Source organism: Cnephaeus nilssonii (genome assembly GCF_951640355.1).
Source record: "Cnephaeus nilssonii genome assembly, chromosome: 15".
NCBI classification, from domain to species: Eukaryota; Metazoa; Chordata; class Mammalia; order Chiroptera; family Vespertilionidae; genus Cnephaeus; species Cnephaeus nilssonii.
The window spans coordinates 9,445,692-9,466,876 of record NC_137086.1 but is presented as its reverse complement, the minus strand read 5'-3'; the positions used below and the strand labels follow the sequence as shown (position 1 = coordinate 9,466,876).

At 57.1% G+C, this 21,185-nt stretch overlaps 1 protein-coding gene across 1 annotated transcript in view; it reads right to left on the bottom strand.

The window, feature by feature from the left end:
• KLHL29 (kelch like family member 29) overlaps positions 1-21,185 on the bottom strand; it is a 268,142-nt gene that overhangs the window by 179,602 nt on the left and 67,355 nt on the right. Inside the window, exon 2 of the mRNA XM_079791884.1 lies at positions 14,080-14,187. The gene's annotated coding sequence lies outside the window, so the exon portion shown is untranslated. The remainder of the gene's footprint in view (positions 1-14,079; positions 14,188-21,185) is intronic.

The following is a 21,185-nucleotide window of genomic DNA, read 5'->3' as shown; positions in this document are numbered from 1 at the left end:
GATGGGGGACAGGCCTGGAGGCACTCCGGAGTTTATGACTCGGGTCTGGGTAGATGGGTGGCCATTCCAGAGGGTGGGGGGCTCAGGAAGAGGAGTGGGCTGGCGGGGAGATGACCAGCTCTGTGAGGGCTCGTGGCACCTGAGGGGCATCCTGGGGAGGGGCCGGTGTGGGTAGGCCTGGGAGCGGCCAGCTCATGGCTGAGGGACAGGCGATCAATAGCACCTGGCAGGCTGGAAGACAGTGATAAGGGTTTCAAACCACTGGGACGGGGATGAAAGAGGCGGCTACCTGGGAGTGAGAGGACTGGTCGCAGAGCTGATGGCCCAGCTGGGGGGGGGGGGGAGGCAGGCACCAGGGGGATCTAGGTGATTGACACCTCCTCCATCACCTGCCCTTCCTAAGAGGCCTCTTAGGGCCCTGCCACCACTTTCTTGCAGGGCTCAGGCCTCACCTCCCCTTTTTCACACACAAGCAGGTATAAGGGGCACTGCAGAAACTCCCCGGAAACCCCCAGCCCACGTGTCCCTGCACTAAAGGTCCGTCCATCTGAGCCCTGAGCCGTAAGGACAGCACAGCGAGAGGCTGAAGTGCTCATACGCCCACCCATGTGCGTGCCTGGGGAAGGGCAGAGTTCAAGGGGTACAGGGAGAGGAGAGACTTTCTGGGCCATCGGGGGGAAGGGGTCCTTGGTGCTACAGAGAGCAGTGGCTTCCACAGAGCAGAGGGGAAGGCTCCTGGTCTCCCCCGTGGCTGGGGCACCTGCAGCCTCCTGATAAAAGGACCCTCATTTCCATACCAGGATCTAACAATGTGGAGGAGGGAGGGGTGGGGTGCAGCCGGCTCCCCGGACTGGCCCAGGACTGCCCTCCTCACCTGTCAGAGGCTCTGTGACCAGCCGCTGGCCTGGGCGGTGAGGCGGGGAGTCCATGCATGTAACCAGCCCCCAGGGGGGTGGGGACATGAGCCAGCGTTAATATTGAATGACTGCCACTCTGTGTACTTTTACGAGCCCCGATTTCCCATAAATCCAAGTCAGAATCAATCATCTTTTATGGAAGGTATTAATGGCAATTCCATTATTTAAATCCAATCAATGCTTTTTTTTTTTCTTTCTTTCCCTCCTTGTGTGGAAGCCAAGTAATTTGGAGGGGGCTCCTGTCCAAGCAATGGAAACAGAAGGTCCAATGACGTTGCTCACGTTTCAGGATTTCAGCTAGATAATCAGGGCAAAGGGATTCCGTTTCTCTCCATTTTCCCTACAGCGCAGGGAGGTTCTAATTCCAGCGGCCTCGGAACAACAGCTTCTCCCTCGCCGTCGCTGCGCCCCACCCGCGCGCGGGCCAGGCACGCGCCGCACAGGGCTTTCCAAACCCAGACCTTAGCTGCGATCCACTGCTTTCTAATCACACTTAAAAAATACTTCGCCCCACGAACCCAACTCTTCCAGGAACTGGCTTCGACGGTCTACGGAATCGCTAATGCTCGGCGGGAGCGCACGGGGGTTATTTGTTCCCAGAAGTAAAAAGGCACAAAAACAAGACGGAAACCCCCGGGTCCAGGCGACCGACAGGCCACAGGAAGCCAATGTGCGTGTGAAGGAGGGCGCGGGGACCGGAAGCCCCTCGTCCACCATCGGCGGGGACAGAGGGGAAGGAGGAGAAGGACCGTTTCTCCAAACCCAAACATGGGGCCTGGAGCCGATGAGAACCCTCCTGGTGTCTGTTGGAGCCGACGTGACCGACATCCCTCTCCACCCTCACGACTTAGCGGGGTGTCACCTCCTGCAGGAAGCTCGCAGCATCCTGGCCCTATTCCGTCTGGCACGTCCCTGTGTGGTGCCGGTCCGCTCACACGCCCTTCTCCCCCCGTTCGCCTCAGGGGCCACCTCCACGTTGCACCTGCCGGAGGGGTCCTGCCACTACCAAGGGCCCCCGATGGGACCCTGCCCCCTGCATTAATATGGAAGCTGGTCTATGGGGCGTTAGGGGTGGGGACAGAACAGGACAGGGTTCTGGGGAGGCTCCAGCTCAGCAGGAGGTACGGGGACCTCAGACTCACCTTGCCGTCGGAGGCAGCTGGGGACTAGCTGTTCTCCGTTTCCACACCAAACAAAACAAGGGAAAATGGGCTTAAATTGCAGCAGGGGAGATTTAGGGCAGATAGAACGAAAGCCTGCAGGAGCCACAGAACTGGGGCTCTGGGAGCCGATGGAATTTCCTTCCCTGGAGGTCTCTGGGAGCAGCTTGGTGTCAGGCGGATCGTCCCCAGGGCTGCCTGCAGGACAGAGGGAGACAGCAGGCCTGGCAGGTCCTGCCTCCCTGCCCCAGGTCACTTAGCAGGAGAGCAAATCCTGGGAACTTGGCCACAGAGCGTCTCTGGGGGGGGGGGGGGGGCGGGGGGGCGCTGTCAGAAGGTTTCTTTCTCTGCTGTAGCCCTCGGAAATGCCATGCTCCCCGCCTCAGGACAGAGGCCGTGTTCTCTGGCTCCTGCAGACTCCCCTCGCCCTCCCTAAATGAGAGTTTTGTTTGCTGCCCATCCACCCACAACCTGGCGGCCTGCAAGGTCCGGGCCCAGTGGCCGGAAGTGGGAGCGTCCACACATCCGTGGAGCGGCACCTCGGGGCTCAGGATGGAGTGACAGGGAGTAAGGAGCCCCATGGAACAAAGTCCTGAACACGGGGGCTGTGTCCCCCCAGCTTTTTGGGGTAAGCAAGAGGTAGAGCTTCTCACGTTCGTCACCAGAAGCCCCAGGCAATTCCAGAGGAGGCCGAGGTCAGCGGCGCTGCCACACCTGGAGGCCCAGCTGCGCCCCACCTGTGGCGAACAGATGGGACTGTGTGCCCGTGCTTCCTGGACGAGCCGCCCCCGCCATGGCCTGCTCCTCCCCCTGCTTCTCGTTTGCGTTGTCTTACGTGTATCCTTTTAAGTCCCCGGCTGGCTTTCCTCTCTGGAAAGCAGTGAGGTGAAAACCAACAGGATGGAAAGCTTCCTGCTTTTCCCTGGCCGGGCCCTGGGCACAGCCCCTGCCCCTGGGAGGCCTCAGAGGACAGAGGGTTGGAGACCCCAGTATGGGGGTGCCTCCCCGTTCTGTAACCGTGCAATGGGGGGTTGCAGCCAGTTCTGTCACGAGCTCTCCCAGGCCAGGAGAGCGGCTCGGTCAGCTCACGGCCTCTGTGCACTGACACGGGACTGGGGTACAGAGAGGACTGGCCGAGGTGGCGCCACTCTGCCCCGGACAGTGGCTGTGCCTTCCTCGGTCTGGGACACTCAGCCCCACCTCCAACAACATGCTGAGATCACGGGGCAAAGACGAGAGGTGCTGGGGGGGTGGAGTCTGTCTTCATTTCTGGAAGCGAAGGCATTCGGGAAGGGGCCAGGGGACGGGTGTCTGCTGGGTGGAAGCCTGGCCGCAGGCAGGGCGGTGCCCCCGGGAGGCACTTCTGGTCAAAGGAGTGGAGAAGGCTCGGCTGCTCCCACTCGTCCGAGGCTGCAGCAGGGCCAACCTGCTCTCGGCTCTGTGTCTGCCGGTCCTGGCCCCCCGGTGACCGCAGCAAGGAGGTCGGAGGATAGAAGGGGCCCCTCCTCGGGCTGCTGACCACAGATACTGAGACATGAGCCCCTGGGACCCCCGCGGCTTCCTCCACCACACGGCCTGGCCGCGGAGGTCTGTGCCACGTTCCAGACGTGTGACAGTCAGTGACAGGGCCCACACGCAGCAGCTCCATCCTGTTCCCAGGAGCTCCCGACTAGGACGCCTCTGGTTGCCTGAGACGTGTGACCCAGACCCTCCGAGCTCCAGGCCTCAGGGAGGCGGGTTGTGTGGGTGCTGATGATGTCCCCCTGCCTTGGAGAAACCAAGAATGGGGACGCCCGGCAGTGAGAGAGACACCCCGCAGGGTCCCTCTCTGGCTGGGGCCTCTGGGCAGGTCTGTGAAATGGTCCTACAGGCACAGGGGGTGTGGCTGGCCTTGCTGGTGGGGGGGAGGGCGGTGTTGGGTGGGTGGGTGGGAGGAGTATGGGCAGGGGAGGAGCCTCTCTTGGCAGAGCCAACCCAACCCTGAAGGCCACCCCACACCGCCCTTGTTCATGCCGCCTGGGCCAAAGCCCCTCCCTTCCCTGGAGCTCTTCATGGGAGCAGGGCCAGATGCAGCCCGGGTCCCCCGTCAGGAGACGTGCACGAGGCCTGTGGGAAGAGGGGATGTCCAGACACGGCGTGCTGCAGACATCCTCTGCTCCCCTCTCCCCTGCCCTTGCTTTGGCCTCCACCACCAAGCCTCACACAGCACTAGCGGACCAGCCCTGGGAGCTGTGTCCTCAGCCCCTGCACCACCAGCGCCCCTCCCTTGGTGAGGGAGACTAGCGGGGGACCTTGGGCCTCAGGGCTCCCAGTGCAGGTTGGAGGGCGTAGGTCACAGGAGACGAAGGCCGGACAAGTGACTGAGCGGTGACAGCTCATAGTGGGAGGACCTGGGGCACACTGGGTTAGAGTGAGGGCTCTCAGGTCACACAGAACTGACCCCCAGACCCAAGGCTTGCTGACCCTGGGTCCGACCTTGGGTAAGTATCTGACCTCTCTCAACCTCTGTGTACTCCTCTGCAAAGGGGGACAACAACCGTCCCCGCACCCGTAGGCTTATTGGGAGGATTCAGGAGAGAGTGCCTATAAGTCACCCAGCAGGGCCCAGCGCCCGTGGCTCTCATTTCACATCCTGCCTGCGCCCGGGGAGGGGCGATGCCTCCGGTCGGGGTGGGGAGCAGGGCTTCAGAGGGGCCAGGCCCCGGCGGCGCTGAAGTACGAGCTGACACCCCAGGCGAGGAGAAGCCCATCATTGCTGCCCGCGCCCTGGCCAAGCCTCAATCTAAATGGATTATTGTTTATTGGCGGCTTATCCCGCCGCTTGGGTTATAAATTATTTACCAGATAATGACCTCATAATTGTTAATGAGCGATGCCCCAAGGACATGCCGGCGTGCTTTCTGAAGCCACGGGGCTAACTGTGGCCACGGCTCAGAAGCCCCCCCAGAGGGTCACCCCAGGGACAGAGCCCGACTGGCCCTTGGGCATCCATCAGGAACCGAACCCCCTCACGGTGGAGATTAAAACAAAAAACTCCGAGACCAAAAGCGGGGTGGGGCCTGCTCCCAGGTCCCGGAGCCCCCGTGTGTCTGGTGGTCACTCCTCTACTGTCTGGCTTTAGGCGGCTCAGAGCAGACGTGTCTGCTCGCTGAATGGACTCAGCGGTGGAGGCAGGGGTGGGCACACCCACACTTCCTTGAAGGCCATGGGGTCCTGAAGGGAGTACGAACTAAGCCCACCGCTCGTCTGGGGTCCTAGCCCCCTAGAATCATAACAGCACACCCTTGTCCGGAGCCCGGTCTCACGCAGTGTCCTAGGTGCTGCGTTCTGTTAACTCCTTTCATCCTTACAACCCCGGTAGGAGGTCGGTATTGTTATAATCCCCATTTTGCAGATGAAGAAACCGAGGCACGGGAGGTTCGATCCAGAAGTTGCGCAGCTGATCGGGGGCAGGGCAGGGGGTCGGACCCAGGCAGTCTGGTTTCACCCTCTGTGCCCTTGATCGCTCCACTCTGCCACTTACTACGTTTCCCAAACGAATAAACGAATGAATAAACGAATGAATAAATGAATGAATGCAGTGAGGCCCCTTCGGGCATGGGCCACCGCTGTCCAAACGTGTCGTACATGTAAGGCGGCCATATGGAGACCCTGGGTTGTCCGGCAGGGCCCAGGCTGGCCTAGCTTTCTCCTGGACCGTGAACCAGACCGAGAACAGCGGAAAGGAGAGCGCCGGCCCGGGGGCTCGGTGTCCCCATGGACATGGCCCTCCGGGACCGCGTCTGTGCCCTGCCCGCACTGCCCTGCGGTGGGCAGCTGCCAGCCGGTCTGACAGGGCTGGCTGGCCCTTGAGCAAACAGGTGGGACAGGTTAAATGAGATGCTTCTGAGTAAAGCATGCCGCGTGCCAATGCCCCTCCATAAACATTCGAGAGCCTTCTTTGTGCAGAGCGTTGGGGAGTGGCCACCCTGCGGGGACCCCCCAGCTGTCTCCCCAGGCAGGCTAGAGAACAGCCTGGGGCCAGGCGAGGGGCTCTGTGGTCGAAGGGGAGGCGGAGGGGCGGAGGGGCCAGGAGCACAGCTAGCGGCCCTGGGAGTTGACGGTTCCTACTGCCAGTTCCCCTTCAGGGTTGAGCACGTGCTCAGCTCTGCCCAGAGCGCTCCCGCCCCACAGAGCTCCCAGTGGTCAGGGATGAGCCCACGGGACAGAGAAAGGACCGCGCATGGCCCCCAATCAGGTGGGTGCTGGGGAGAGGAACAGGGTCAGGATGTGGGAGGAGATACCATTCCCATGGGGGGTGGCCTGGGAGCAGTTTGCCAGGAGATGGGCGGGGGCGGGAGAGGCTCTCCCGGGAGATGAGGGATTAGCAGGGCAAGTGCCCGGAGGTGCGACGCCCACCGCAGGGCCGGTCAGGAGCACAGGGGTCTGCCTGGATGGGAGCAGAGGCTGCGTGTGTGCACGTGTGTGATGCTGGGGGAGGGGGTCACAGGAGGTGAGTGTGGCTAGCTGGTGGGGTCAGACTTATTTTATCCGCTGCATGAAGTTGGTAGCTCAGCTCCGTGGGCACCTGCGTAAGAAGACAAAGCACTCCCGGTGCATTTTCGAAAGCCTTGAACTGGTGCTAAATAAATAATCGCACGGCTCATTCTGGGATGGAGAGGCAGGATGCCTCCTCTGCGCGCTAATGGGAGGGCGGGGCCCTGGGGCCGGCTGGCTGGCGGGGCAGCCTGGTGCCCTCTGTGAGCACGGCTCCGAGAGGGACCCCGGATAGACCGTCTCTGGTCCTGACGTTCAGCTCCCATCTCCACCAAGTCTGTGTACCTGGAGAAGGGGTTCAGGTTAATTGTTACTCCTGCGCCCGTTACTAGGTTACTTCGTGAAAGCAGAAATGTGCCTTTAATGATTTTTTTTGTTGTTGTTGTTGTTGCTACCTTAGGAACCAGATGCTTTTATCCAAATGAGCTGCTACAAATCGAAAGGAGGGCCCGTGAGGGTTGCTAAGCGGCAACTGTCACACGCAGGCGGGCTCCAGCGCCCTCGTGCCGTGAGTGAGGCTACGCCTCTCCCTTCCTGTCAGCGTCCTGCTCACTTCCGAGTACAGATGCGACTGGCAGCTGTAATGAACGCGCCTCCAATGGCCTGGGTGAGAGGGCTCGGCCTGCGATGGTCATTCTGTCCCCGGTGCAGCCTGGCACGGGCGAGGGACAGCCTGGGTCTGGCTGACAACCACCCAGTTCTCATTCTTCCGACTTTCTTCCTGGGTGGGGTCGGGATGGCACTGAGGCCCAGGCGATGGTCACTCCATGCTGGGCTTGACACACAGTAGGTGCTCAGCTAATGTTTGTGGAAGACAGGCAGGCGCGTGATTGACACTTGGTCAGGGCTCTTTAGGCTTCCATACGAGGACTGGGAGTTGGGGTGCAGGCAGGAGGCCCCCCTGGCTTAGGAACCAGGAGACAAGGACTCTAGTTCCCGGTCTGGTTTGACCGGCTGCATGACCTTGGGCAAGACAGTGACCCTCTCTGGGCCCCAAGTTGCTGCTTGGTATAATGACAGGAACAATCCTCCTGGGCCCCCCTCTGGACCAAGCCCAGGGAATGATGTGAAGACACTTGGCAAACCAAAAGCACTAGGTCACAGGAGGAGGTAAAGTAAGTCCTATGACCTTGGCCTTGGACGTTCCAACTCATCAGGGGTGGGGCCGTGCTTGCCCAGAGCATGAGGCTGCCACAGAGTCTCTGAGCTCTCTTGTCTTGTTATACCTCCCAGGCTTTTGCATGAGCGGTTCCCTACACACACACACACACACACACACACACACACACACACACACACTCCTACACTCCCACTTCCAACTTAGAGTCATCTCTTCTCAGAAGCCTGTGGTTTTGACCGAACGAAGCTGCTGAGATTCTCATTCCCTCAAATGTGAGCTGAGTCAGGGATTTTGTCTCCCAGGGTCCTGCCGTGCCCCAGTGCCTGGAATGATGCCCGACATGCAGTGGCTGCTCAGGAAGATGTGTGGCGTGAACGAGTTGCTCTCCGTAGCACTTCGTGTAAATCCCTGTTGTTATGTTTATCAAATCTTATGAGAACGCATTCACTCGCTGGCCTCCCCACTGGACCGCTAGCTCCCTGGGGACAGGGCTTTCTGCTGGACCCCGAACCCAGAACAATACACAATGTGGCTGCAGAAATGAAGGAATGAGTGGAGGTAGGTGTTCCTCCTACATGCAGCCCCACGGCCCCTGGCATCTGGCATGTACGGCAGAGAGAGAGAATGGATGATTAGAAGACAAACGCTCAAACATTCGTTCGCGTGACCTGGGACTACACGAGGCCATCGAAAAGGGCCAGACGCACATGCTCCCACGGTCACACGTGCACGCCCGGTACCTTCCCTGAGCAGGACGGGCCCCGCAGGGCACCGCTAGCCTGTTCGGCATTTTTGTGCTCATTAGAAGGGGCACCCTCCCTCTGAGCACCCACAGTGCGCAGCCAGGCTTGCAGAGTGCAGGCCAGGTGCCCCTCATACCCCTGCCTCCCCCCCACCCCCCCCGAGCCAGGTGCCCTCCTGTAGACGCAGACTCACAACTGTTCCCGCAGCCCTGGCCGCGGGGGCAGGTGCAAGGGGTGGAAGTAGACGGGTCACTTGGAAGATCAAATCTGGCCACACAAATAAGCCCTGAGCCCTGCAGACAGGCTGTTTCTAGCCCAGGTGCCAAGGGCGGCTTGGCGGTTTTGCAGCGTGAGCGCTGTGAGCACCCCACCCAGCCCCTTCGCACAGGGGGACTGCCCTGTGTGTGCTGCTTCCGAACGCCTCTGCTACAGAAATGGGGGACGATTCCACCCCCCGAATCTCCTGCCTTCGGCTGATCATCTCAGCGTGCTGTTCGGGGCGGGGCTGGGTCTCCCCGATCGAGGAAGGCCCAGCCACTGTCCTGGGCAGAAGGACGCCACCCCGGTCAGTCCTCTCTTCACCCCAGTCCCGTCAACGCACTGACGCTATGAGCTGACCGAGCCTCACTCCTGGGCTGGGAGAGCTCGTGGCAGAACTGGGTGCAACCCCCCCTCCACCCCGCCCCACTGCACGGTTACCAGAACGGGGAGGCACCCCCGCGCTGTGGGCAGGGCTGGGGTCTCCAACCCTCTGTCCTCTGAGGCCTCCCAGAGGCAGGGGCTGTGCCCAGGGCCCGGCCAGGGAAAAGCAGGAAGCTTTCCATCCTGTTTGTTTTCACCTCACTGCTTTCCAGAGAGGAAAGTCGGGGACTCAAAAGGATACACACAAGACAACGCAAACGGGAAGCAGGGGGAGGAGCAGGCCATGGCGGGGGCGGCTCGTCCAGGAACCACGTGCACACAGTCCCATCTGTTCGCCACAGGTGGGGCGCAGCTGGGCCTCCAGGTGTGGCAGTGCCTCTGACCTTGGCCTCCTCTGGAATTTCCTGGGGAGCTTCACGAAAATAGGAATGTCTGGGTCCCGTCCCGAGACCGATCTGAATGGAGCCTGGGAACCAGGACCTGGACCGTTTCCCTGGGCGATTTCAATGCGCAGCCAGGGCTGAGAGTCCTGCTCAGGCCGGGGAGGGGCAAGCGAGAACCTGATCCGTCCCAACGGTTCGATCTGAGGCGCTGACAGTGGCTCCGAGAAGAATGTGTCTCTGCTGGAATCAGAGCCACCGCTCCCCAGGGTCCCAGCGCCGCGATAAATGACGAACTGCCACGGAATCCTAAACGTGGACACACCGATGCGATCTACAGGATAACAAGGTCTTCCCCCAGCCCGCAGGGTTCACGGAAAAGCATTCTGGGGTGGGGTGAGATGAACGCGGCTGGCAAGGTGACCAACCCAAGGTGCCCAGCTTTCGGATGGCTTGATCCGATATAACTACACAATATCTAGGAATTTCGTTTCACAAAAGCTCCTTACCTTCCACCTCAGTTCTTCCAGGCTTAGAATCCAGGAATTTGCTAACGCCTTTGAGTCGAGAGCGGTGGCTAAGCCTGTAAAATACACCGACGCCCACCCTCACAAGAGCAAGTAAATGAGAAGGTCTTGGGGAGGGGCCCAGAGCATCTTATTTTTTAAAGCTCTCCGGGCGACTCCGGGAGGGTGCGCGCTGCTGGCCCAGGGAGCACCATCCTCCTTCTGGAATCGTCCATCTTCCCCTGGGGCTAGGACTTCTCAATCTGGAGCTACAGAGGCCGGAGGCCGAAGCTCAGAGGGCTGGATGGGCTTACAGAGCGAGTGTGGACTTGGGATGAGAGCACAGTGGCCTGCCTCCCGGTCAAAGGTCCCCCCCACTGCACTGCCTGTGCCCTCACCGTCCTGTGATGTCTGAACCGAGTAAGGTCATCTGACCTCACGCACCAAGATAACAGCATGTCCTCAAGCTCCTGGAAGGATGATGATGAGTCTAAAGCAAAGGAGATGGAGACTCACCGCCAACCGGGAGGGTGTGGGGGAGGGCTGTCCCGAAGACGGCGTCGGAGGAGCAATGAGCTGGCCTCGTGCTGGCCAGGCTGAGTTTGAGATGCAGCTCGGGCTGGTAGCAGAGCCTCAGGACGCAGCTGAAGGCGTGGTGGGACTCAGGGCAGCAGTGCCGCCGAGAACCCTGCCCCGGGGACGGCGGTGCAGAGGGAGAGAGGGAGCGCCGAGAGGCCGCCAGGCAAAACCACCTGCATTTACAGGCAGCGGCGGGAGAGGGGCGGAAGGAAGGAGTGGCGCAGCCCACCTGAGCCAAGGGCAGGGGCTCAGTTTCTCCGTCACACCAGCAAGGCTGCCCATTTGCCGATCCTGAGGTGGGCAGAGGCGGGGAAGACAGCGGGGCGCTCCTCAGCACAAATGGGGATCTGGGCTTGGCCCTCATCCCCGCCAAAGCCCAGGTCAACGCCATTCTTGGCTCAGCCTCTGGTTCTGCACCAACCAGGTCCTCAGCTCCACGTGCTCTCAGCGCCATCCCAGCCTGGGCCACACACGGCATGCAGGGGTCCGATGCCACGCCTGTTCGCCAGTTCAGGGCCCCACACCCTTGGTTACAGGGTGACATTCATCAGACCACTGACCTATGGAGAGCAGCCCTCCCCCCGTGTTTGCATTCTGGAGCGAGACACACAGGCTCCAGGGATCTGGCCCAGTTTCCACAGGAAGGTGATCCCTCCTTTTACTGGCACCCGGGGCCATGGTGGCCCGTGGCATCTCCCTATCTTCTTGGGAATCAGTGGGAGTCCTGCCCATGAGGGCAAAGCGCAGCCCAGCACCGGCCAGGTGCCAGGACACCCCTGGGAACCGCGGCGGCTGGGTGTGCAGTGATGCAGTTGCTGGAAGCCCCGGCAGGTGCAGGCGGGAGTGGAGGAGGGGAGAGCACGGAGATGAACCAGATGGATGCGCCCTGCAGGCCCGGGCCAGGTGGTGGGGAGACAGACAGGAGTTCAAGTGGGGACAGTGGTCTGGGGGATGCAGAGATGTGAGGCCCTACGAGGTGTATCCTGGTCAGGCATGCCCGTGCCTCCCCGTCCTAACATACATGCACCTCAAAGGCCGGGATGAACGAGAGCGTGTGCCACCTGCTTCCGTGCGGAGTACAGACCACCCATACCCATCGCCCCGTCCTCTCCAGCCCCTTCCCCCGGCGCCTCACTCACCGTGCCTACAACTCAAAGGCGTGTCCTCGGGAAGCTGACTTCTGTGCAGACATCTCCTCGCTCTTTCCCAGACACTAACTCTGCCTCTGCAGTCCCCCCCTCCTCGCACCCCCCCGGAGCTGGGAATGCCACGCCCACCAAATCCAGGCGTGGCTGTCTAGTTTTCCAACTCTCCTCCAACCGGGTAGCAACCAGAACAGCTGTCCAGCTGGTCAGTGGTGCCCTTAGGCATGTGCGCACAACCCACAGCTCCTGAGGCCAGAAACCCATCTGCCCCCGCGGGCTGCCCCCATTGAGCTGCTGGGTGGCAGCAGGCTGGATCGCATAGTGGATGTGTCTTTCATTTCCACAGCTGATCCGGACCCAGCATGGAGCCTCCTCTTCCTTCTGGCTGACAACCATGGCTGCCCACAACCCAGGGTTCCCCTGGCTGCGTTTTCTCGTCTCTGCAAGGGCTCTGGGAATGGGGGGCTAGCCACACCCCACGTCTCTGAGTCCAAAGAGAGCCCTCTGGCCAGAAGAGAACTTGGCCTTGGCAGGTGCCCTGTTGGTCTGCTGCTCTGGCCCTGCTGCAGAAGGAAGCTGGATACAGGCCATCAGCTGGCCCAGGCAGAGGCCACGAGCTCCCGGTCGGGGCACCAGGATGGGCGCTGCAGAGAACGCAGCAGCCCTGGGGCCACCGCCGCCTGTGCTTGCCCAGCACCAGGCCGTGTGTTCTGCAGAGGTGGCTTTGGCCCAGGGGTTTCTAAAGGCTCAGGTGCCACCAGACATGCTAGCCTGGGTCAGCTCAGGCTCCACTGTCCCGAGTCCCAGCGCCCAGACCCCAACCCTCCCTCCACGTTCATTCCAGGCCCGGCCCCCTGACTGTCTGGCAAAGGTGTAGGGGTGAGTGTGGCAACTTCAGCTCCAGGCTCCCTGGCTTCTATTGGCACAGCCCGGGGTGGCTGGGTGTGTGTGAAAGAAATCCTGTGGATTCTTTTCCATCCGACTTCTGCCCTCACAGGTAGTCCATGTCCCCCTCAATGCTCCTGGCTACCTGGTCTTCATAATCTAGGTTTGCGAATCCTGCATCAAAATTTTAGGTCAGACTTTATAAATTTAAGCCAAGGAAGTAATCACATGACTATGCAAAGATATATACACACAAAAGTTTGTTGTGGTATTTAAGAATGAGATATTCAAAAACAAACTAAATGTCCACCATCAGGCCACTAGTTAAGTAAATAATGTAGAATATATATATATATATATATATACTAGAGGCCCAATGCATGAAATTCGTGCAAGGGGCTTGGCCCCCTTGCAGCCCTGGCTTCGTCCTGAAGGTCATCTGGAAGGTCGTTCGGCTGTCTGGTCTAATTAGCATATTACACTTTCATTATATATATATATATATATATATATATATATATATATTTGTGTGTGTATGTATATATATATGTGTGTATACACACACACACACACACACACACACACACACACACACATATATATATATATGAAGCCCTTAAGAACACTATAGATTTGTATTTACTAACATAAAAAAGGTACCTGTGACATATATTAAGGTCAAAATAACATGTCTTCAAGCGCAATCCCTTTTGTGTGTGTGCATGTATGTGTGTGTGTGTGTGCATACATGCATGCACATGTTATATATGTACATAAGAAAAAAGCCCGGAAAGAGACACTAAAATAGTTATTTCTCAAGATTATAATAATTCATGTAATTTTAGGTACTACCTTTAAAATGTTTCTATCATGAACCAATATTTTAATGACTTTAATAACGTTATTTTTGCCCTGGCCAGGAGAGCTCAGTTGGTGAGCGCATTGTCCCAACACACCAAGGTTGCGGGTTGATCCCTGGTCAGGGCACACACAAGACACAACCAATGAATGCATAAATAAGGCGAACAACTAATTGATGATTCTCTCTCCATCTCCCCCTTCCTCTCTCTCTCTCAAATCAATAAAATAAAAAAATAAAAGAAAATGCTATTTTAACCATGAGAAAAGTTAAATTACAAAAGAAGAATTACAGTTTTGCGGAGCTTAAAGGTCACCTAGCTACTGGCCACTCCCAGATCCAACCTCCCGGGAACCCCAAGACCCAGGAAAGTGAAAAGGGGCTACAACAATGCTGGAAGCTGATTCTGGGAGGATCGAGGCGCATTGGCTCAGCTAGGCGCTGAGCACCTGCTACTCCTGCATCTGTGGTAAAGGAGTCACCCACAAAAGAGCCAGGGAACCAGCCACATCCCCCCATAAAATCAGTGTTAGCAAGCAGCGCTGGCTGAGCCCAGGCCTGATGCCTTTCTTAGTTCTCAGCTCAGGTGAGCTGAGCAGGAACCTACCTTGCACCGTCCGTCTCTGGCAAGCTCGGGATTCGTCCTCAGGATGCAAAACCCGCGAGGGCCACCAGCACTTAGCGCAGCGTGAGCATCCCTCGGAGGCCAGACCGTCTGGAAACAGAAGGGAAAAGGTGGGGTTGGGTGAGTAAAAGGCACCCTCCTTAGCTGAAAGTTCTTTTTGGAATTCCAACATGTTGGCTGTTCCCACCCTACGTGGAAGCTTGTCGCTGCCTTGGATTTCCGAGGGTGGACCATCTCACTCAGGGTGGGCCAAGATAAGGGAGGCCAAGTGGTAAGCACAGAACCCGCCAGGGACAGACACTGCTATCCCTCCCCCTCCTCCTCAACACACAAACCCCTAGCCCCCCAGGTGAGCCATGGACCTTGAATAAGGGAGACAATAATGGCATTGCCTTCCATCTAATCCAGACCAAGAAGCTCCAGAGACGGGAAAGAAGAAGAAATGGAAGTCTTTACTCTAAAGCTGAAATGACAACAGGACTCGAACTCTAGAACTGCAAAAACAAATCATTCGTGTGTTGTTTTTTTTTTAGACAATGGGCATGAAGACCTTGAGGAGGCACAGGATGACTTCCTTGGAGAGAATTTTTTAAAAAAACATAGAGCTGTAATACCTGGAAGAAAGAGGCTCTGTATCACGGAGGGGCCGGGCTAGTCCCAGCTCCCCCTTTCACGTGTCCTCTGTGGGAGAGCCTTCTCGGCGACAGGAACGGCGCCCTCCCCTGCAGAAGCGCACGCCTGTTATTGCCCGGGAATCAATATATTTTTCTAAACTGAATATATCATTATCAATTGATTTTCCTTTTTCCTCTTAGCCCTCCAGAGCCCCGGATGGCAGGGGGAAGCTTTAATGTGATAGGAAGGGTTTGGACAGGTAAATAAGTTATTGTAAACTCACTCTGTCGCAGGACGAGCCTCTCTCCCTCAGCGCCAGGGGCCTGGCTCGGAGCCTCTCAACCAGCGCTTTTTCAGCTGCCACTGACAGAGGCGCACGCCGGCCATATCAAATGGCCATTTTAAAGCTGAAGGTGGCAAAAATATTATTTTTCCCAAGGATAGAGTGTTCCCTTTACGATGGAGAAATAACCTCTGCGGGGAAGCAAAGCAAGCCAAGGTCGCCATTTAGCTTTGACACAGAGCCAAAGTCCTGAGTACGTTTCCTCTACCCGGCGTCTAGGAAGCCCACGGCTAAATCTGTGCTTTAGGCCACAAGGTATCGACAGCACCGGCGACGATAAAGATGATCGATGTGCTTCTGGGAAGGATCGTTGGCAGATACGTGTGGGTGAAAGAGAGAGGCCTGGGAGACGGTGGTCAGACGGTTTTTAGATCTTTGAGAATCTCATTCATTCATGTATCCACCCATTCATTCCGCAGATATCTACTGAGCGCCTGCCATGCGTCAGGCTGTCGGCTGTAGTCTAGGCACTGAGAATACACGAGTGACCAAAACAGAAAAAAAGAAGAAAAAAAAAATTCCTGCCTCATGGAGCTCATCTTGTAGAAGTAGTTGGAAACATACAATAAACAAAAGACTTTTAAGAGGTACAAGTTGTGTTTCGTATTAGAAGGTGGTCAGTGCTACGTACTAGAGAAGAAATAACGCGGGGTGTGAGGAGTTGGGGGATAGTGGTGCAGTGTGTGTGTGTGTGTGTGGGGGGGGTCAGGGTAAGTCTCATGGGAATATGACATCTGCACACACAGGAAGGCGATAAGGGAGTGGGCGTGCGGGTACCTGGGGCACAGCTTTTGGGGCACGAGGGAAGAGCCTGGTGGATTCCAGGGGAGACTAGGCTAGAGAGGTGGGCGTCTGGATCACGAGGGCCTGCGGGCCCTGGAAAGGCTATTAGCCAATTACGGGCCCGACGAGCCTGGCCACCGATTTAGAGGGCGCTCTCGTGCTCTTGAGATAGACCACTCTGAGGTTAATGTGCTCCCTTCTCTTTCACCCAGGGGCTCAGCTCTGCAGGCTGTGCGGGATGGAGCTTGGAGAGAAGCAAGCCACCAGGCTGTCTAACTTGTTCCGATGACAATGGCCTCCTCCTTCCTCCTTTGTGGTCCCAGAGGCCGCTTCCAGAGGAGATAACTAAAATGAGATTCTGAACCAAAATAAACCTCACACAAAGCCGAGTTTATTGGGACTTTTCCCTAATGTGCTTATGAAAAGATCCTAACAAGAGCTGACGCGTCAGATATTGCAGGCTGTGCTGGGCATCGTCTGTCTCCCCCTCCAGGTGTGTCTTCCTCCCACTCTGGGCCTCAGGAGGCTCACCTGACCTGCTCGGAGGGCATCACTCGAGCTCTGAGACCCGGCACAGTTTCTGGTTGGGCTCAGCCAGTGCGGGCACCAGCAGGAGGTTGGGGATGGGGTTTGGTGCTTCCCCCCACTGCCCTTCCTCCCTGCAGTGTCTTCATGGGCTGGCTGTGTCCCTGAAATGAAGGTCATGGCTCCGGTTGGCATGGGAGTGCTCCCCATAGCTCCCTCCGGGTTCCAGTACCAGCTCCTCCCCCTGCCCTTTCAGGCCTAGACCCATAATGCCCCACACTCATAGTCCTTTCACTTAATTCTCTTCCAGTCACACCCTTGAATGTGTCTTTTCCTGTCTAGACCCTGACAGATACATTCTCAGAGATGCTTAAAAGCAGGGCTTCGGAAACAGATTGATCTGAATGAGAATGCCAACACTGCCCCTTGCTTTTGTGACATGGGAAGTTATTTAATTCCTATGAACCTTCCTCCCCCATTCTTCTTTTCTTTTGTTCATCCTCACTTGACGATATTTTTCCATTGCTTTTTAGAGAGAGTGGAAGGGGGAAGGGACAGGGAGAGATGGAGAGGGGGAAACATCAATGTGAGAGAGACACATTGATTGGTTGCTTCCCGCACACGCCCTAACCAGGGCTAGGGATCGAACCTGCAACCCAGTTACGTGCCCTTGACAGGAATTGAATCCGAGACCCTTCAGTCCTTGGGCCCACACTCTATCCACTGAGCCAAACCTGCTAGGGCCCCCATTCTTAAAACTAGAGACACTGGTACATGACCCTCTCCTGCTCAGCATCAACATGTCAGCATCACTATCACCCTCTCTGAGACCAGGGCAAGGAGCATCCACTCATGACATCACTGCCCACCCCAGCCAGAAGCTCCTCCGTTGGGGGGTTTCTACGTGTTCTCAGCTCACATGTCATTCATTTATGTCTCAGTGATTGTATTTCCTCTTCTTGCACTTCTTCTGTCTAACCAACCTCTCTACTCCTTGCTGTCCAGTCCTGGGCACCCTGAGAACAGACATGATCTTAGTATTGGAATCTCTGCTCCTCAGCGCCCTCACATGCTGGTGTATCATAGACCCTCCTTCATTGTCCTTCCTTCTTCCCAGGCCGGGAAGCTACATCCATGCACCTAAACGCGTTCTACTCTGAGCAAGTGATTTTAAGGTGAGTGACTAGACACCGATTCCCCGTAATAATTGTGTCCCCAAGCTCACACTGTAAAAGCTGAAGTTTTCAAAGATTCTGGCCTGGGAAAAGGAATCTCGGGAACGAAGCCAGGGCATCCCAGGAGACAGGTAAGGCCCCCCTTTCCAGGTGAGGGGAAGGTGCTCCCCCAGGACTTGACTTTTGACATCTCTGGTCAAACTGACCCTTTCTGTTCTACGAATTTCATCATCAAACGACAGCTTCCTTAAGCCAATACAATGAAAACAGCCCAAGGATGAGGGACTCTTTAATTTCATTTAAAAAATTCAATGGGCAATCAGTCAATGCCTGTGAAATGGGTCTGATGTTATTCACCCTCTCAAGGAACCTAAGAGATGCTAATTGAGTTTGACAAGGCAGAAAGGCCAATGGGAAAGCAAGGCCCTCCAATGGGCCATTTGGGTTCAGCAACTGCCTAAATGCCAGGAACTCCTCAAAATTAAACTCAAAGCGATTGTTGAGACCCCACTGTAAGTCTAAGTCTATAAGTAAAGATGGTTCCTGACATCAACCAAATTGATAGCCCAGAGAATTATAAACAAGGGCCCCAGGATTTTTTACTTCTTTATCCAAGAGACCAATGTTTTGGACGGAAACTGCCTTAAGATAGGAGATTCTCCTGTTTGACACGGGATCACAGGGCAGCCATGCTGCCCAATTATAGCTCCAGCGCCGAGTCGCTCACCACCCCACCACCAGCTGGGAAATGAGGGTTCTTTCTTCCTTGGAAGAAAAATAAAGCGAAGGTACTGGAGGCTGAAAATTGTAGCGAGGAAACCAGCTCCCACACCCTCCTGTCGGCCCAGGTGCCGGACCCTACGGCACTGGCACGCCTGGCACCGGGCGTGGGTGTCTGTTCTGAATGCATCCTCCCTCAAGGGCTGCTCTCATCCACACACTCTCCTTTAGGAAGAGAGGGAAAAGGCCATCCGTTAATAATACCCACCCTAGGCTCACCCAAGGCTGCAGGCATCCGGCCAACCCCCAAATAAACACTCTCAGAAGGTTTATCCATCAGGTTCGTGGCGCTTCATGGGCCACGGGGTCCGGAAAGCACTGCTTTTCAAAGGGGAGAAGGAAGAGGCAGAGATGGAGCCCCCTCGGAGAGCCCCCCTCCCCAGCGCAATGCAGGGACTTCCTCTTTCCATGAAGGAGCCGGGACTCACAGACGGCCCCCCACACCTGCCCACCAACCTCCCTCCGCAGCACGGCAGCTCATGCCTCTCCATGGCAGTGAACTCAGTGTCCTCTCAACCTTTTGTCATTACCGGCACCCCCAAGAGAAAAATTCAATTCAATTCCATTTTGTTTGTTTGTTTTTCTAATGAAAGAAGTTCAGTTCTAAGGAGTGAGGTTTTGCCGGGCAGGGTCATGCACCGTTTGTAACATCTAAGGGTACTGCCCCGGCCCCACTCCAGGATCCGTGACACTCCCCTCCCGTGGAGGCTTCATGCATGAACCGACTTCCTCCAAATCTGCTGCTGCGGGACCCTCATCTAAGGGCACAGCACTGCCCCTTCCTGTCCCTAAAGCCCCGTTCCTCCTGCTCCCCCCAGCTCCTGCCCCGCACAGCACAGTTCAGAACAGCGCGCATGGAGACCTGCTCTCTAATCTCCGCTAGTGCTGCCCGGGGCTAGGCCTCCCCTCCTCGCACCTGGACCACAGCCACAGCCCTCCAAGCGGCCCTCTGCCACCAGAGAGGCTCTGCTCAGTCCCAGAAAGGGTCACGGCACCTCCTGCCCCCCACCTTCCATGGCTGGGGTCCCAGAGAACGCAGGCGATCCAGACTCTTCCCAGTGTCCCCTGCTTCCCCAGGCACCCTGTCCCTCAGACTCCTCCCACCCCCCACGCCGCTCCTGGGACCTCCTCCCATCTGCCGCCACTCCTTTGCTTCCTAAAAACTCCTTTCCAGAAGTTTTTCTGGACTCTCTGGAGTACACCCTCTTGGGTAAATAACCGGAGAATGTCAAGATAAGGGAACGAGGATCACCCGAGGGCTTCCTGATGGCCCTCCTCCCGGCCCCTCTCATCTGGTTTGGTTGGGATAATGGGCAGATAAGGGAGATGCCGCCTGATTGGCACCTCAGTTATGCCAAGGCTCTGCCAGAAACCAGACCGAACATTCCAGAACAAAAAGCTGCAAGTTCACAAACCTCGCCCGCTTTACATCAACTGGGACTCACCGGACTCAGCCCACCACTCAGGGCCAGCACCGGAGCCTCTCACCCCCACACCCCCAGTTAATGCAGACTTGCTGGCCACTGAAACAGAACTGGGGTGACCCTCTCACTTTCTGAAGACTGTATTTAAGATGAGGTGAGGGGCAGGGGCGCCAGGGGCCCTCACTGCCAGGTCCACAGTGGCATTTAAGATGACAGCAGAGCGAGCAGCCGCTGGCACGTAGTAGCTGCTCAGTAAAGCTCCGTGGAAGGGAGGAAAATGCCCTCAAGACTCAGCTCGTTTTCAACAATTTTGCTTCGAACATCTGGAAGTTCACACCCCAGAGTCATGATTGGAATACAAATCACTTAAAAAAAAAATCAGACATTGCTTCCAGATTTCGCTCTTATGAAGAGGCCTGCATCCTCCCCTTTAAATGGCAATAATTCCTTCCCAGATGTTGCTTCTCCTTCAGATCCATAAATTTAAGCTTTTCATGACGATGCCTCCCATGTGCTGGTGCCGTGGGCTCTTTGGAGTGTTTCTGCATCTCCTCTCCCTCATTAGAGCACCATGCGGACCCCGGAGAGGCCGGGGAGGAGGCCAGGCAGGCGGGCGCCCACGTCCCTAATTTACAGTCGGGGGGCCAGCTGCCCACGCTGCCAAGCTGGATTGTGGTGGGTATGGGTTTCCTCTCCTTCCCTTCTCCAGCACCTTCCAGGTCACTGTGTGGGGTGGGCAGCTCTGGAGGCTCCGTGCCCACTAGGCTGGCCAGAGTGACCTTGCCCACTTCAAACTCTGACTCACGTGTGAAGAGTCTCCTGCCTTGGTTCTCCCTGACACTCCGGGGGCCAGGTTAGACTCTCCCTCCCTCCCTCCCTCCCTCCCTCCCCCCCCTCCCTCCCCCCTCCCTTCCTTTTTAAATTTATTTTTCTATTGATTCCAGAGAGGAAGGGAGAGAGAGAGAGAGAGAGAGAGAGAGAGAGAGAGAGAGAGAGAGAGAGAGAAACATCAATAATGAGAGAGAATCATTGATCGGCCGCCTCCTGCACGCCCCCGACTTGGGATCGAGCCCACAACCCAGGCAAAGTGCCCTGACCGGGAATCGAACTGTGACCTCCTGGTCCATAGATCGACGCTCAACCGCTGAACCACACGGGCGGGGCAGGGGCAGGCTAGACTATTTCAACAAGACTTGTCTAGAGTGTTGGGGAGTCAAACACCACAGGGGCCAGGAGGTGGGTGAGAGCAGTGGGAAGAGGGAGCGATCTGCGGCCAGACAAGCTGCCCTCTGCCCCCCCCACCCCGGCCGAACAGAGGGTCCATCCCTGCTCCAGGGCGTGGCCCCCATCTTGGCATCAGCCACAGAGGAATCACACCCGGGCAAGAGCCTGCCTCAAGGCTGGACCCCGAGAGAGGAGGACCTCCTCCTCCCTCCCACCTCC